This window comes from Callospermophilus lateralis, chromosome 10 (genome assembly GCF_048772815.1).
Source record: "Callospermophilus lateralis isolate mCalLat2 chromosome 10, mCalLat2.hap1, whole genome shotgun sequence".
NCBI lineage: Eukaryota > Metazoa > Chordata > Mammalia > Rodentia > Sciuridae > Callospermophilus > Callospermophilus lateralis.
In genome coordinates, this window is record NC_135314.1 from 118,796,139 (window position 1) to 118,813,055 (window position 16,917).

The 16,917-nt window shown below is 35.6% G+C and overlaps 1 protein-coding gene and 1 pseudogene across 8 annotated transcripts in view; both read left to right on the plus strand.

Moving 5' to 3' along the window:
* Tfdp2 (transcription factor Dp-2) overlaps nt 1-16,917 on the plus strand; it is a 164,528-nt gene that overhangs the window by 10,249 nt on the left and 137,362 nt on the right. The window contains exon 1 of one of the 8 annotated variants that reach the window (XM_076868875.2): nt 5,205-5,265. The exons of the other annotated variants lie outside the window; for them this stretch is intronic. The gene's annotated coding sequence lies outside the window, so the exon portion shown is untranslated. Of the gene's footprint in view, nt 1-5,204; nt 5,266-16,917 lie in introns of those variants that run through there. 8 annotated transcript variants of the gene reach the window in all.
* Nucleotides 5,909-6,001, plus strand: LOC143409027 (U6 spliceosomal RNA; annotated as a pseudogene).

The window sequence follows — 16,917 nt, forward strand, 5'->3', positions numbered from 1 at the left end:
GCTATGCCATATGTATACATGATATAGCCTCATGTGGGAGGCTATATGATTTAGGTTTACGTGATTATAATCTATGATGTTCACACAATGTAATAACCACCTAATGACACATTTCTCAGAATTATTCCTTTTATCAAGCAGCATGTGACCGTATAATTATCAAGGGTAACATGATAATGTACAATATTATTAACTAAAAATTCAGACCTGATTTAAATTTTACTGGTTTTTCCACTAGTGATATTTTTCTGTTCAGGGATTCTAAGATCTACATTACAATTTCTTTCTCCTTAGTCTTTTCTTTTACTAATAATACCCTTTAGTTTTTCTTTGTCTTTCATGACCCTTATACTTCTGAGATTATTGATCAGAATGTCCATTGTTTTTTGGTTTGTCCAATATTTATGGTATATTTTGGTAAATAAAACAAAAATGATGTATCTTTCTTTCAAATAGCATTATGTTAAAGAATTAATTATATCAATATTTTTATTATTGCTAATTTTTTATCTCAATTGTTTGGTTAAGTTGATATTTACTTGCTTTCATGTTTTACATTTAAATATTTAATCCTTCTGGAGTTCATTCTTATATATGTTGTAAAATGTGGATTTAATTTTATCATTTTCCAAGTAACTATTCATTACCATTTATTTATTGAAAAGTCCATCTTCTCAGCTACTCAGGGCATTGAAGCAAGAGGATTGTAAGTTTGAGGCTAGCCTTGGTGAGATATGTAGCTCTGTGGTAGAGTACTTGCCTAGCACGTGCAAGACTCTGGTTTTAATCTCAGGTAACACATATACGCAGTCTTTTCCATTGTTATAGAAATAATCTTTGATAGAATTTAACAACCCCTTATGATAAAAACACTCAAGAAAGTAGGAATAGAAGGAAACTGCCTTTACATAATAATAGCATATATGCAAGCCAAACAGCTGATATCATACTCAATGGTGAAAAACTGGGCTGGGGATGTGGCTCAAGCGGTAGCGCTCCTCTGGCACACGTGCGGCCCGGGTTCGATCCTCAGCACCACATACGAACAAAGATGTTGTGTCCGCCAAAAGCTAAAAAATAAATATTAAAAAATTCTCTCTCTCTCTCTCTCCTCTCTCACTCTCTCTTAAAAAAAAAAAATGGTGAAAAACTGAAATTTTTTCCTGTAAGATCAGGAACAAGACAATGATGTCCACTTTCACCACTTTTGTCCTAATACTGGATGTCCTAGCCAGAGCAGTTAGACAAGAAAAAGAAGTAAAAGGCATCCAGATTGGAAAGGAAGAAGTAAAATTATCGTTCTTCGCAGATGATATGGTCCTATATGAGAAAACACCGTAAAGATTTCACAAAACTCCCAAATCTGTTAGAATTAATTAATAAACAAATTCAGCAAAGTGATACAAATAATTGGAAAGCTGTCCTGAGTTATTGCATTGGAAGACTTCAAATCATTGAATACCAATATTACCCAAAGCAAGATACAGATTCAGTGCCATTCCCTATAAAAATTCCAATGACACTTCTTTTTGCAGAAGTTAAAAAATCCATCCCAAAATTCATATGGTATTTCCAGGGACCCTGAATAACCAAAACAATTTTGGAAATGAAGAACAAGGTTGAACATCTCACATTTACTGATTTAAAAACTTATTACAAAGCTATAGTAATCAAAACTTATAGTTTTGGCATATAGACAGACATAAAATAGCCCAGGAAAAAGCCCTCAAATGTATGGGCAAATGATACAAGGGTGCCAAGACTGTTCAATGGGGAAAGGACATTCATTTCAGCAAATCATGTTAGGAAAATTGTATATTCATATGTCAAAGTTAGATCCTTATACTATATGCAAAAGTTAACATGAATCAAAGGTCCAAATGTAAGACCTTAAAGTATAAAATGGTTAGAAGAAACCATGGGAAACCCTTTATACACTGGATTTGGCAGTGATTACTTGGATAGGACACCAAAAGCCAGGCAATAAAGAAAAAAATAAGTTGTACTACATCAAAACTAAAACCTTTTACACATCAAAGGATACCATCAGCAGAGTGAAAGGCAATCATGGACCATCAGAAAATATTTGAAAATTATATTTAATAAGAGGTCAATATTAGTTGTAGATGGACACAGTACCTTTCTTTATTTTTATATGGTGCTGAGGATCGAATCCAGTGCTTCATGCGTGCGAGGCAAGCGCTCTGCCACTGAGCCACATATTAGACAAAGATGCTAAAAACATAAATTGGAGAAAAGATAGCCTCTTCAACAAAAGGTGCTTGCTGAGAAAACTGGAAATCCATATGCAGCAAAATAAAATTAAGCCCCTATCTCTCACCCTGCACAAAATTCAACTCAAAGTGGATCAAGGACCTAAGAATTAAACCAGAGACCCTGTGCCTAACAGAAGAAAAAGTAGGCCCAAATCTTCATTATGTGTGTAAAACCTCGACTTCCTTAATAAGATTCCTGTAGTATAAGAAATAAAACCAAGAATCAACTAAAAACTTCTCAGCAAGGTGAGGTGAATAGAGAGCCTACAGAATGGAGAGCCTACAGCAAATTTTTACCACACACACATCAGATAGAGTACTAATCTCTAATATATTTAAAGAACTCAAAAATCTTAACACCAAAAAAAGAAATAACCCAATTAATAAATGGGCCAAGGAGCTGAACAGACACTTCTCAGAAGATTATATACAATCAGTCAACAAATACATGAAAAAAATGATCAACATCTCTAGCAGTTAGAGAAATGGAAATCTAACTTTAAGATTTCATCTCACTTCAGTCAGAATGGCAGCTATTATGAAGACAAACAACAATAAGTGTTGGCGAGGATGTGGAGAAAAGGGCACTCATACATTGCTGGTGAGACTACAAATTGGTGTAGCCAGTATGGAAGCAGTATGGAGATTTCTTAGAAAACTGGGAATGGAACTACTGTTTGACCCAGCTGTCCCACTTCTTGGTTTATACCCAAAGGACTTAAAAACAGCATTCTACAGGAACACAGCCATATCAACGTTTATAGCAGCACAATTCACAATAGCTAAATTGTGGAACAACCTAGATGCCCTTCAGTAGATGAATGGATAAAGAAAATGTGGCATATATACACAATGAATATTACTCAGCAATAAAAGAGAATAAAATCATGGCATTTGCAGGTAAATGGATGGAGTTGGAGAATATCATGCTAAGGGAAGTTTGCCAATTTCCAAAAACTAAATGCTGAATTTTTTCTCTGATATGTGGATGCTGATCCATAATGGAGGTGGGGGGAGCGTGGGAGGAATGGAGGAACTTTAGATAGGGCAAAGGAGAGGGAGGGGAAGGGAAGGGGGCACAGGAGTAGAATAGAGATGGACATCATTATCCTAGGTACATGTACGAAGATACGAACGGTGTGACTCTACTTTGTGTACAACCAGAGACATGAAAAACTGTGCTCTGTATGTGTACTATGAATTGAAATGCATTCTGCTGTCATGTATAACAAATTAGAGTAAATAAATAAAATTAAAAAATATAAAAGAAGATCTAATGAAATATAGAGTTCAATTATCTTCATAAATGGAAATACTGTCATACTGAGGAGATAGCAGTTCCTTCTAAATTACTCTAAACTGCAATATAATTTTAATTAAAAAAAAGAGGAAAAAAAGTTTAATATTTAGAATATATGAAGAACTTCTGTAGCCATGCATGGTGGCACAAGCCTATAATCCCATCTTCTTGGGATGCTGAAGCAGGAGGGTTGCAAGTTTAAGTTTCTGTGGTTTAGTGAGACCCTGTCTCAAAAATTAAGAAGTCTTTTGTAGGATATAGCTAATTGGTACAGCACCCTGGGTTCAATCCTCAGTACCACCTCCCCCAAGAAAAAATATCTCCTATAGTTCAACAATAAAAAACTCAAAACAACTTGATTAAAAAATAAACATAAGCTTTCAAATAGATATTCCTCCAAAGATGTACAGATGACCAACAAGCACATAAAAAGGTGTCAAGCATTCTAATTATTAAGAAAATATAAATCAAACCCATAGTGAAATGAAATATACCCCTTCACATCCAAAATAGAAAGAAAGTGTATTGGTGTATAGGAGCAGATGTGGTCAAATTGGATCCTTTAGGCACTGCTGGTAGGAATGTAAATGATATAGCTGCTGTGGAAAGCATCTAGTGATTCCTCAAAAAATTAAAAATAAGGGTTAGGGATATGGCTCAGTGGTAGAATACTTGCCTAGCAAGCATGAGGCCATGGGTTTGAACCCCAGCATGGGTGAAAGAAAGAAAAAAAGAATTTCCAAATGACATCGCTTTCATTTATGAGTATATACTGAAAATAATTGAAAACAGGGTCTCTTGGTGCTCTCTGTACCTCTATGTTTTCAATGGTTAAAATGTAGAAGCAACACATGTCCATTGAACGATGATAATCAAATGTGGTAAAAAAAAAAAAAAAAAAAAAAAAATATATATATATATATATATATATATATATATATATATATATATATAATTTAATCTTAAAAAAAATTCCAACATGCTATATTTGAATAAAGCTTGACATTATACGATTTGAAATAAGCCAGTAACAGAAATGCAAATATTGAATGATTCCATATATTTCAGGTACCTAGAGTAGTCTAATTCATAGAGGTGCAAGGTAGAAGGATAGTTGCCAGGAGCTGCGAGGACAGGAGTGAGTGAGGAGTTTATGTTTAATGGGTTTAGAGTTTCAATTTTTCAGAACCAAAAGAGTTCTGGAGATTGGTTGTACAATAAGGTGGTTGTACTTAACATCATTGTGTTATGTGTATTTTGCCACACTTTACAAAAAAAATCATCTGGAAAAAAAAAGTCCATATTTCTCCAGTGATTGGACATACCACCTTTGTTATATCCTGATTTCTTTATGTATTTTGGTCTAGTTCTGGATTTTCTGTTCTGTTTCTATGATCTTTTGGTCTGTTCATGAACTTGTACCACAATATTTTAACTCTAGGTGCTTTATAGTATGTGTTAATGTTTGATAAGGCTAGCCTGTCTTTGTCATGTTTCCTTTTCAGTCATTTTCTAGTTATTCTTGCATTTTTTCATGTCCATTTTTTTTTTTTAAAGATAGAGAGAGGAGAGAGAGAGAGAGAGAATGAGAGAGAATTTTTTTAATATTTATTCTTTAGTTTTCGGCGGACACAACATCTTTGTTTGTATGTGGTGCTGAGGATCGAACCCGGGCCGCACGCATGCCAGGTGAGCACGCTACCGCTTGAGCCACATCCCAGCCCCAATGTCCATTTTTTTTTTATGGTGGTGCTGGAATTAGGTAAGCATTCTACCACTGGCCTATATTCTCCCTCTTTCTGTATCAATTTTATTTATTTTTGAGAAGGGATCTTGCTGTGTTGCCCAGGCTGGCTTCTCATGATTTTTCTGCCTCAGCCTAAGGAATAGCTGGGATTACAGGTGTGTACTCTTTATCAGTTTTAGTATCAGCTCATACAGATCAGAAAATGGCTTGTTAGTATGAGATTACATTGAACTTAAAAAATTAATTTAGTGGATTGTCTTATTCAAGAATATTTTGTCTTTCCATTATTTGTCTTTTAGGGTTATTTATTTAATGCTGGGGATTGAATCCAGGGACTTGTTCATGCTAAGCTCACTCTCTACTAGTGAGCTATACCCACAGTCCTCTTTGAGGGTTATTTAAAAAATTTTCTCATATAGTTGTTGGTTTAAATAGCTCTGTTTGACTTAAAAATTCATGTATCATAAAATTCCCTTATTAAAGTATACAATTCTATGGTTTTTAGTATATTCAACAATATATGCAACCATTATCTCTACTTCATTCCAAAACATTTTCATCGCTCTGAAAAGAAACCCCAGCTCAGTGCTTCCTTGGGCAGCATCTATACTAAAATTAGAATGATACAGAGAATATTATCATGGCCCTGTGCAAGTTCATGAAGTGTTTCATATTTTTTAAAAGTGATGATGGTTTTAGGAGAGATTTTATTAAAAAACAAACAAATAAATACAAGAAACCCATACCCATTACCAGTAATTCCCCATTCCATTCTCCCTCATCTCTGTCAACTACTAATCTTTCTGTTTCAATCAGTGTGTCTGTTCTGAATATTTTATACAAATAGAATCATAAAATATGTGACCTTGTGTGACTGGTCCTTTTTGTTGGCATAACATTTTGTAGGTTCATTCATGGTACACATTGTATCAGTAATTCCTTTTTCATTGCCAAATATTCCATAGTATGTATATACCGTATTTTGTTTATTCACTGGTTGGTGGACTTTGGGATTGTTTGTATTTTTTGTCTATTACAGTAATGTGATATACGTGTATGTAGGCCATCATGTAAACTGTGTTGTTTCTTCTTCTTTTTTTGGGGGGTGGGTGAGGTAGGGTGGAATCTTGCTATGTTGCCCAGGCTGGCCTCAAATTCCAAGGCTCAAGTTACCCCGACTCTGACCTTGCCTCAGTTATCCCAGTAGCTGTGACTATAGGTATATACCATCATATCCAGCTTGACACTATTTTTAAAATTCCCTCACATAGGCATATGCTTTGCTTGTTAAATATTTCAAAGTATTCAATCTTTGTTGCTATTGGCTTTTCTCTGCCACTATATCATCCAAGTATTTTTTGATTTTGTGTTGATCTGCAATGATTTTTGTTACTAATCATAAATTAAGTTTACCTATAATTCCTTTAATATTTTTAGTGGTTAATTTTTAGCAAGCATATTTCATTTAGAACAGTATTTCCTTAATAATATAAGGTCTTTAGAATTTTTTAATGCCAGCGACACTTCTTTCTTCTTATGTTATTGTTGTCTAGGCTACATTTCCTTCTGTTTTCCCTCCCTTATTTCATCTTCTAAATTAGTCAGTATAGCTTCATACAGATGATTTTTTTTTCACGTATACTCATCTTTTTTTTTTTTTTAATTTTTGTGTTTCCCCTTTCTTGAATTCATTTTGAATCTTTTGTGGTTTCTATTTTCCTGAAATACAGCCTTTGAAGGTGTCTTTATTGAGCATGCTGAAGGTCCTCTTGCTGGAAATGTATTTATTTCACCCTCGTTTTTGAAAGATAGTTTGAAATTCTAGTATAATATATTACCCTAGCACCTTGTGGGTATTATTTTATTTGGTTTTTGTTTGCATTGTTCTTGAGAAATCCTGTGCAGTGTAATAGTCATTCCTTTTTAGATAATTTGTTTTTCTGATTTTTTTTTCAGGGGGAGGGGCTTTTGATTTTTTTTATCTTTTTTTTTTGGTCTTGCTGGGGATTGAACCCAGGGCCTCACATGCTAGACAGGTGCTCTACCACTGAGCTACATTCCTAGTCCTCCAAGTTTTCTTATTGTAGTAAAATGCATACAACATAAAATTTACTATTTTAACTATTTTCAAGTGCATAGCTCAGTGTCATGAAGTACATCTGTATTATTGTGTAACCATTGCCACCATCCATCTCCAAAACCTCTTGTCTTGCAAAACCAAAGCTCTGTACCAATAAACAATAGTTCCTTATTCCTCCTTCACCCCCAGCCCCAGAAGCCACCATTCTGCTTTCAGTCTCTATAAGTTAGCCTCCACCAGTTATATCATACAAGTTAAATTGTGCTATATTTGTCATTTTGTGACTAGCTTATTTCACTTTAGCATATGCCCTTAAGCTTCATCTATTTTGTAGCATATATGAGAATTTCATTTCTTTTTAAATTGAATAATAACATATTAGCAGTGTAAGAGGGAATGCAGATATTCTTTTTGTATTACTATGGCAAATCTCAAAATGGGCCTGGGATGTAGCTCAGGAATTGAGTGCTTGCCTAGTGGAGCTTGCACTGGGTCTTGGTGGGCCCTGGGTTTGATTCCTGGAACCCCAGAAAAAAAAAAGTTGCACGCTGGGCATGGTGGCACATGCCTATAATCCCAGGGCTCGGGAGGCTGAGACGGGAGAATCTTGAATTCAGAGCCAGCCTAGCAAAGGTGAGGTGCTAAGCAACTCAGTGAGACCCTGCTTCTAAATAAAATACAAAATAGGGCTGAGGATGTGGCTAAGTGGTGGAATGCCCTTGAGTTCAATCTCCAACCCCCCCCCCCCCGCAAAAAAAAGAGTTGCATAGAATTTTAAAAATAACTAAAAAGAAAAAAAAAATAAAAGAGCTCAATTGTTAAGTGTAAGGTACAGAACAATATATTCAGCTTTATGAAAAATGGAAAAAGCAGGGGCTGGATATGTAGCCTGAAAGGTCAAGTTCCTGTGTTTAATCCCCAGCATTGGAGGAAAAAAGAAAAAAAAGGAAAAGTAGAATATTTTTATATTGTTTGTGTATGCTTAAAGAAACTTGAGGTAAATATACAAGAAACATAAGGACTAGGATGGTGATTGTCCTTGCTGAGTTGTAAATGCAGCAGATGGTAAATAGGGAGATAGGGGCACATTTTGGGAGAATGACATTTCACTTTGTACCTTTTTATATTTCTGGCTCCTCCTGCTTTTTACCATGTTGTTATATTAACTATTAAATAAAATTAAATGTAAAAGTTATACAAACGTTATGCAGTTATTATCTCCTTTACTTCTTATTTTAAATTAATTATAGACTCAAAAGAAGTTGCCAAAGTAGTACCGAGAAGTCCTGTAAACCTGTCACTCTGCTTTTCCCAAGTGATAATATGTAAATTAGCTATAGTATGTTATCAAAACCAGGAAATTGACATTGACACAACACAGTTAACTACAGATCTTACTTGGATTTCACCAGTTTTTGTATACACTTAATTTTTTTTTTGTATTTTGTTTTATTTTTGGTGGTACTGGGATTGAATCCAGGGCTTCATGTATGTGAGACAAGTGCTTTACCACTGAGCTACCTCCTAGCTCCCCCTTTTAGGGTTTTTTTTTTTTTAATTTTGAGATTGAGTCTCAGTTGCCCAGGCTGGCCTTAAACTTGAGATCCTTCTGCCTCAGTCTCTGGAACAGCTGCAATCACAGTGTGTTCCACTGTTTTCTTATGTGTTTATATACAGCTCTGTGATGTGTTATCACATGTACAGATTCATATAAACATAGTACACATGTATAGATTGATCACCAGAATTAAGATGCATGACTATAACATTTAAAGACCAGTTTAGCATATCTATCTTTGGTAAATGAAAAAAAATCACCATTACAGTATGGTATCATTTAATAAGACTGCTTAACATTTGAGAAAATTGATGACAATTTTTACCATTAACCTTTTGTTAGTACAGATTTCACACCTCCATCATATTCTGTCATGTGAATCGGTGGTTTTGACTATTTTAGAATTTCAGTAAATATTACATGGAAAAAAAATCTAGTGCTACAAGTAAAATGAGTGTTCCTTTTCTTTGCCATTTTCCTATGTTTCCTTTAAATCTTTTTATGCTATGTAACACTCAATATATATTCTTACACATTTAAAAAATCACAAACATCCTTTAAGTGTTTAAAAATATTAAATTACTTTTTTCACTTTTTATACCTTTATTTTATTTATTCATTTTTATGTGGTGCCAAAGATCAAACCCAGTGCCTTGCACATGCTAGGCAAGTGCTCTACCATTGAGCCACAACCGCAGCCCTTCTTAAATAACTTTAAGATGGAAAATGTTTAAAACTTTTAATGACATGGAACATATATATGGTAACATTTCATTTATCTGAACTTTATTGTAATTTTTGGTTCGGTGTGAAGGATAGGTTATTAAAACCTGTCATCTGGCTCAGTTTTCCCTCCAGTAAAATGGAGGTAACTATTCTGTACGGTTACTTTGGGGAAATACTTATTAAATAACTCTTAAGATGATGCTGTTTATAAAACTTACTTTATTTTCATTTGAACATAGATTAGACACTTTTATGACTGCAGTGGTGTTTCATATTAGAATTAGAACTTGTGCTGTTTTCTTCATAAAATATTGCTGTAGTGGTGCTGGGGATCCATCCCAGGGCCTCATGCATGGTTGGCAAGCCTTCTACCACTTAGCTACATCTATCCACTCCCTGTCCCAAATTGCTTCCTTTTGAGTGCTCCATTTTTGTCTCCTTTTCTTTCCTTTGGTAAATTGAACATCATGCTTGCATAATCCTTTGTACAGTACATTGTCTATAAACTTATATTAACACAAAAATGCTATTTTAAACACTCATCAAACCTGTTGTGATGGATCAAATAAGGATAAGTCTTAACAGTTGTGCTGCTAATCCAAAGCTGTGTTGATCTGGAAATTAGACTTTGCTAAGCAGCATATGTGCAACAGGTGATCTAATCCATGTAGTCATTGTGCATAAATGAATTCATGGTTTAAATTTTGGCATGTACTGCTTGATAAAAGAACTTTTCAGTTAGGCTCTTGGCAGGATTTTGGAATGTGATTTTGTTTTAAATTTGAATGATCTCATCTGATGTTGATTCTTTGGATAGGGGCAGAAATGGTTACTTTCTTGCAAACTTGTTCTTAATAATCAAGAACAAATAATAAATATTGACAATGTGTTTGAAATGAAAGTATTGTTTAGGTGTTATGTAGAAGCATGTATAGGAATATTTCAGTAACTGAGTTTTATCTAGGAATGAGGGGGGAATTCTATTTTAGAGAATTTACTGGATGAACTATAACTCCATGTGTAATTGCCCTTTAGTATTAAGCTTCTAGTGGACAGTTGTTTTGTTAATATGCTCATTGACAACAGCACCCAGCCCATATGTTCCCAATTATTATTATTTTCTGGGGGTACTGGGGATTGAACTCAGGGGCACTTGATCACTGAACCATTTCCCCAACCCCATTTTGTATTTTATTTAGAGACAGCACTGAGTTGCTTAGTACCTGCTTTTGCTGAGGCTGGCTTTGAACTTGTGATCCTCCTGTCTCAGCCTCCTGGGCTTCTGGGTGTGTGCCACTGTGCTTGGCTCCATTTGTTCCCTATTACCTCATCCTGTCTTTTGAGTATGATTGACTTCTGGTCTGAAAATCAAGTTAAGCAAATTTACTAAGAATTTATGTTAAATGAAATCAAGAAGATGAAATAAGGCTTGAGGACTCCCGTTATTAGTGCTTGGGTTTGGTGAAAGTTAATTTGAGCACACTGGGGACTTTTTTTTTTTTAAGCTTAGAGTTTTGTTCCATTTGGTTAAGGTAGTTTGATTGCTAGATAAGTGGATTATTAATAGTGAATATAAATTTACCTGGTATAGTGAAGGAATGAGAGAGCTTTTCAGTTATGAAAGAATTCTAAAATATTGCTGATATTACTGGTTTTTAAAGAATTAGAATGCAGTGGGCATGGTGGTGCACACCTCTTTTTAATCCCAGCCACTTGGGACAGGAAAATCACAAGTTTGAGGCCAGCCGCAGCAATTTAGCGAGGCTTGACTCAAAATAAAGAGGGCTGGGAAGGTAGCTGAGTAGTAGAATACTCAGATATCTTTCTTCCAAATGTATGTTTTTGGCACCTTTGTCTGGTATGAGATAACTGTATCTGTGTGGATTTGTCTCTGTGTCTTCTATTCTGTACCATTGGTCCACATGTCTAGTTTTGTTACTGTTGCTCTGTAGTAATTGCTTTGGCTCTTCTGGGTCTCTTGTTTTTCCAAATGAATTTCATGATTACCATTTCTATTTCTCTGAAGAATGTCATTGGGATTTTAATAGGAATGCATTTTTATTGCATTAAATCTGTATAATGCCTTAGATAGCATGGCCATTTTGACAATGTTAATGCTGCCTATCCAAGATGGGAGATCTTTCCATCTTCTAAGGTCTTCTCCAGTTTCTTTCTTTAGTGTTTTGTAGTTTTCATTGTAGAGGTCTTTCACCTCTTTTGTTAGATTGATTCCCAAGTAGTTTATTTATTTTTTAGGCTATTTTGAATGGGGTAGTTTTTCTAATTTTATTACAGTGAATTCATTGCTTATGTATAGAAATGCATTTGATTTATTGGTATTGATTTTATATCCTGCTACTTTGCTGAAAAATTCCACTAGAAGTTTTTTTTTATTATTTATTTTTTAGCTTTAGGTGTACACAATGTTTATTTTATTTTTATGTGGTGCTGAGGATCGAACCCAGTGCCTCATGCATGCTAGGTGAGCGCACTACTACTTGAGCCATATCCCCAGCCCCCCCACTTCATAGAACTAGAACTAGAAGTTTTCTGGTGGAATTTTTTGGATCCTTTAAATATAAATTCATGTCCTTGTCAAATAGTGATACTTTGAGTTCTTCTTTTTCTATTTGTATCCCTTTAATTTATATTGTCTGTCTGATTGCTCTGGCTAGGTTTTCAAGGAAAACCTTATCTTGTTGCAGTTTTTAGAGGGGAATGCATTCGATTTTTCTCCATTTAGAATGATGTTGGTCTTGAACTTTGCATAGATAGCTTTTACAATGCTGAGGTATGTTCCTACTATCCTTAGTTTTTCTAGTGTTTTGAACATGAAGAGGTGCTGTATTTTGTGAAATGCCTTTTCTGCCTCTATTGGGATGATTATATGATTCTTGTCTTTAAGTCTGTTGATGTGATGTATTTCGTTTATTGATTTCTGTATGTTGAACTAACCCTGCATCCCTGGGATGAATGCCATTTGATTGTGATGCACTATCTTTTAAACGTGTTTTTGTATGCGATTTGCCAGAATTTCATTGAGAATTTTTGCATCTATGTTCCTCAGGGATGTTGGTCTGAAGTTTTCTTTTCTTAATGTGTCGTTTTCTGGTTTTGGTTATCAGGGTGATACTAGTCTCACAGAATGAATTTGGAAAGGTTCTTTCTTTTTCTATTTTGTGGAATGATTTGAGGAGTATTAGTATTAGTTCTTCTTTGAAGGTCTTGTAGAATGCAGCTGAGAATCCGTCTGGTCTTGGTTTTTGATGGCATTTTCTGTTTCATTGCTTGAAACTGATTTGTTTAACTTGTGTATGTCCTCCTGATTCAGTTTGAGTGTCTTTAGAAATCTGTCGACGTCTTTTAGATTTTCTATTTTATTGGAGTATGCAGTTTCAAAATAGTTTCTGATTATCTTCTGTATTTCAATAGTGTCTTCTGTGATGTTTCCTTTTTCATCATGAATTTTAGTAATTTGAGTTTTCTCTCTCCTTCTCTTCGTTAACATGGCTAACGGTTTATCAATTTTATTTTATTTTTTCGAAGAACTAGTTTTTTGTTTTGTCAGTTTTTTCAGTAGTTTCTTTTGTTTTAATTTCATTGATTTCAGCTCTGATTTTAATTATATCCTGTCTTCTACTCCTTTTGATGTTGATTTGTTTTTCTAGAGCTTTGAGATGTACTGTTAGGTCATTTATTAAGAATATTTTTTTAGTTGTAGATGGACCTTTATTTTATTTATTTATTTTTATGTGGTGTTGAGGATCACACCCAGTGCCTCACCCATGCTAGGCAAATGCTCTACTACTGAGGTACAGCCCCAGCCCCTATTTGTTGACTTTTTATACTTTTGATGAATGAGCTCCATGCAATGAACTTTCCCCTTAGCTTTGCCTTCATAGTGTCCCAGAGATTTATTTGTTTATTTTTTGGTGGTGCTGGCGATTGGACCCAGGGCCTTGTGCATGCGAGGCAAGCACTCTACCAACTGAGCTATATCCCCAGCCCAAGATTTTGATGTTGTATTGGTATTCTCATTTACCTCTAAGAATTTATCTCTTCCCTGATGTCTTCTGCTATTTATTGTTCATTCAAGAGTATGCTATTTAGTTTCTAAGTGTTGAGAGTGTCTTCTATTTTTTATTTTATCATTAATTTCTAATTCCAGCTATTATGATCTGATAGAATGCAGGGTAATATCTCTATTTTGTTGTATTTGGTGAGAGTTGCTTTGTGGCAAAACATGGTCTGTTTTACAGAAGGATCCATGTGCTGTTGAGAAGAAAGTGTATTCACTTGATGATGGATGAGATACTCTATATATGTCTGTTAAGTCTAAATTATTGATTGTATTATTTAGCTCTATAGTTTCTTTTTTAAATTTTTGTTTGGAAGATCTATTTTGTTTATGGTGGGGGGGTCAGTCTATTGTTAGAACATTAGGGGCTTTGTTCCCTGTTTTTTTCATGTAGTTTGTGTGTCTTATCTAGTGGTATGGATCTGAGGCGGTAGTTTCTACCCTATAGTCTTATAGTGTCCCTAAAAGCTTCCACTACCTCAGCTTTATTTAAGGGAGAGACCAATATTAACAGCACCAAATGCAAACAGTATACAACCTTAAACCAAATAACTCCTATTAAGGAATCTACAGTTTTGTTACAATAAACAGAAACGATGTATTCAATTATTGTCTATAATATAATGACAGTGAGTTTGCCAAAAGGAATTATCGTTTCTAATGATGTTCAGTGAGGGAATACAAGTACTGTGAGATGTGATGTTTATAAGGGAGAAGGAGAGAAGATAGAGGAAAAAATTTATAGTAAGAGTGAGGGAGGAATTAATAGAGGTTGGCTGTTAGTATCAGAGAAATAAGAAAGAGAAGATAGGAGAGAGATAGGTGAGAGAAAAAAATATATACAGATTAAAAAAATAAAAATAAGGATACACAACAAAACTATAATATGCTATTCAGACATCCCATTTCAATAAATTGATGCATGAAAAATATTTGGATTCAAAGATGGTAGAGATATGAGAGAGAGGGCAAAGAAAAAAAAAAGGGAAATTCTCATTAGGAAATTGAATGATAGCTTCCATTGGCTTTCAAAAATTTTCTCAGCTTTCCTTCTTTCCTGATAAGTGGGGTTGTCTGAAGATTGATGGTGGCTCTACTAGGTGCCAGACCAGTTGGGTGGGTGAGCCTATAGCAAGATGCTCTCACACTCTCTTCCAGTCTTCCCACCCATTGCAGTTATAGCTGGCTCTTTCTGTTGGGTGCTTGAGAGAGTCCTGTTTTCTCTAGTTTCTCTAACCTGGGCCGCCCTGCTCCTGGAACTGCCCTTAGTCTCCTGCTTTCCACCAGCTTGCTAGATCCAGACTGGCCTAGATCCAGATTGGCCTGCACAAACCTGGGCTTCAGATTCCCCAGGCTCTGCCTTGCTGCAATCCCCAGATTTCAATGCCTTTTTGACTTGCAGGGAGACCACTAGAGAGCTGCTCACACAAAGGAGAGACCCTGCAGAGAGGCAGCTAGATAGTGGCCACTAGCACACCTAGCAGGAAGACCTCAGGTACAACCAGATCTGCAGGTACCCCGACAGTATATCTCTAGGCCTTGGCTGGTATCCCCAGACTGAGGTAGCTGCCACCCGGAGGAGATGGCTGTGGAGGCAGCAAACCTGCAGGCCCTGGTTAGTGTTTCAAGATGGCAGTAGCCACGTGTAACCAAACCCGCGGGTACTGTGACAGTGGACTAGTGGGCAGCAGGTGATCTGCTGGTGGCCTGTGGGCAGTCTGCAGGCTATTGGTGGGCTATCTGCAGGTGCACATGGGCAGCGCATGATGGGCAGGCAAGAGGTGGTCAGATGAGCAAATGGCAGACAGTAGGCAGCAGTCAGCAAGGGATCTGTGCTCAAAAGGCAGGTAATATGCTGGTAGACAGTAGGCTAATAGGGGATAAACAGCAGGGGAATCAATGGGCATTTAGGGCTGCCTTGCAGAGAAGCAGTAGTTGCTCTGCTTGAATCCTGAGTCTCAGAGCAATAAGCAATGCAGTCTCCCTCCAGTTCACCATCTTGGATCCCTCTAAAAATTTTATCTTTTGTAAAATAAAAACAGTAATAATACTTTTCTGATAGACTTGTGGTGAGAAGTATATGATATCATACATGTGAAGTGCTTGGGAGAGTGCCTAGAAAGCTACTTACTATCACCGTCTATGGGAATATCTTGTAATACAATATATCAAAAGTTGATTTTGCTCCATTTGTGAACAATGTATCAAAATGGAATGTATAAATAACTAGAACAAATTTTTTTAAAAAGTGTTGAATGCAGTGGTGCATACCTGTAATCCCAACTTCTTGGGAGGCTAAAGCAGGAGGATCATAAGTTCAAGGCCAGCCTGGATGATTTAGCAAGACCCTGTCTCAAAAATAGGGGTGGGGTGGGAATGTAGCCCAATGGCAATGCACTCCTGGTTTAATCCCCAGTTCTACAGTAGAAAAAAACAAGTACATAGAATGCTGAAGGACTTTGTGCCAATTACCGTGATTGCCTCTGATGGGTGGGCTTATGGCTGGTATTTGGTTTTTTATTTCATTTAAAAAAAAAAAAAAAAAAAATATATATATATATATATATATATATATATATATATATATATATATATATATTTTAGTTGTAGTTGGACACAATACCTTTATTCCATTCATTTATTTATATGTGGTGCTGAGGATCGAACCCAGGGCCCCCGCACATGCTAGGCGAGAACTCTACCGCTAAGCCACAATCCCAGTCTTTTCATTTTGTTTTAATGCTGGGGATTCAACAACTCAGAGCCTTGCATGTGTTAAGCATGTATTCTGGATTAAACATGTACCACTGGATTGTACTCCCAATATGACTAATAGTTTCTTTTTGCTTTATTATTTTGTTGTTTTGTGGTGCTGGGGATACAATCCAGAGCCTCCCATGTGCTAGACAAATGCTCTAACATTGAGCTACACCCCAAATCCCTTATTTTGTGTATTTTATAAACTTTAAGCAGGTTTATAAAATTAGTAATGTTTGTTATTTAAATATGCTGCCTTTTCTGAAATTTTAATTTTTTGTAGCCTCTTTTATTTTCAGGATCAAAAAAGTCTATAAGCCCCGATTCAAGTGATATTACTGCTTAATTCTACAGATTTATTTGTAATTATTTTTGCTTTCTTCTCCCTCTCTCTC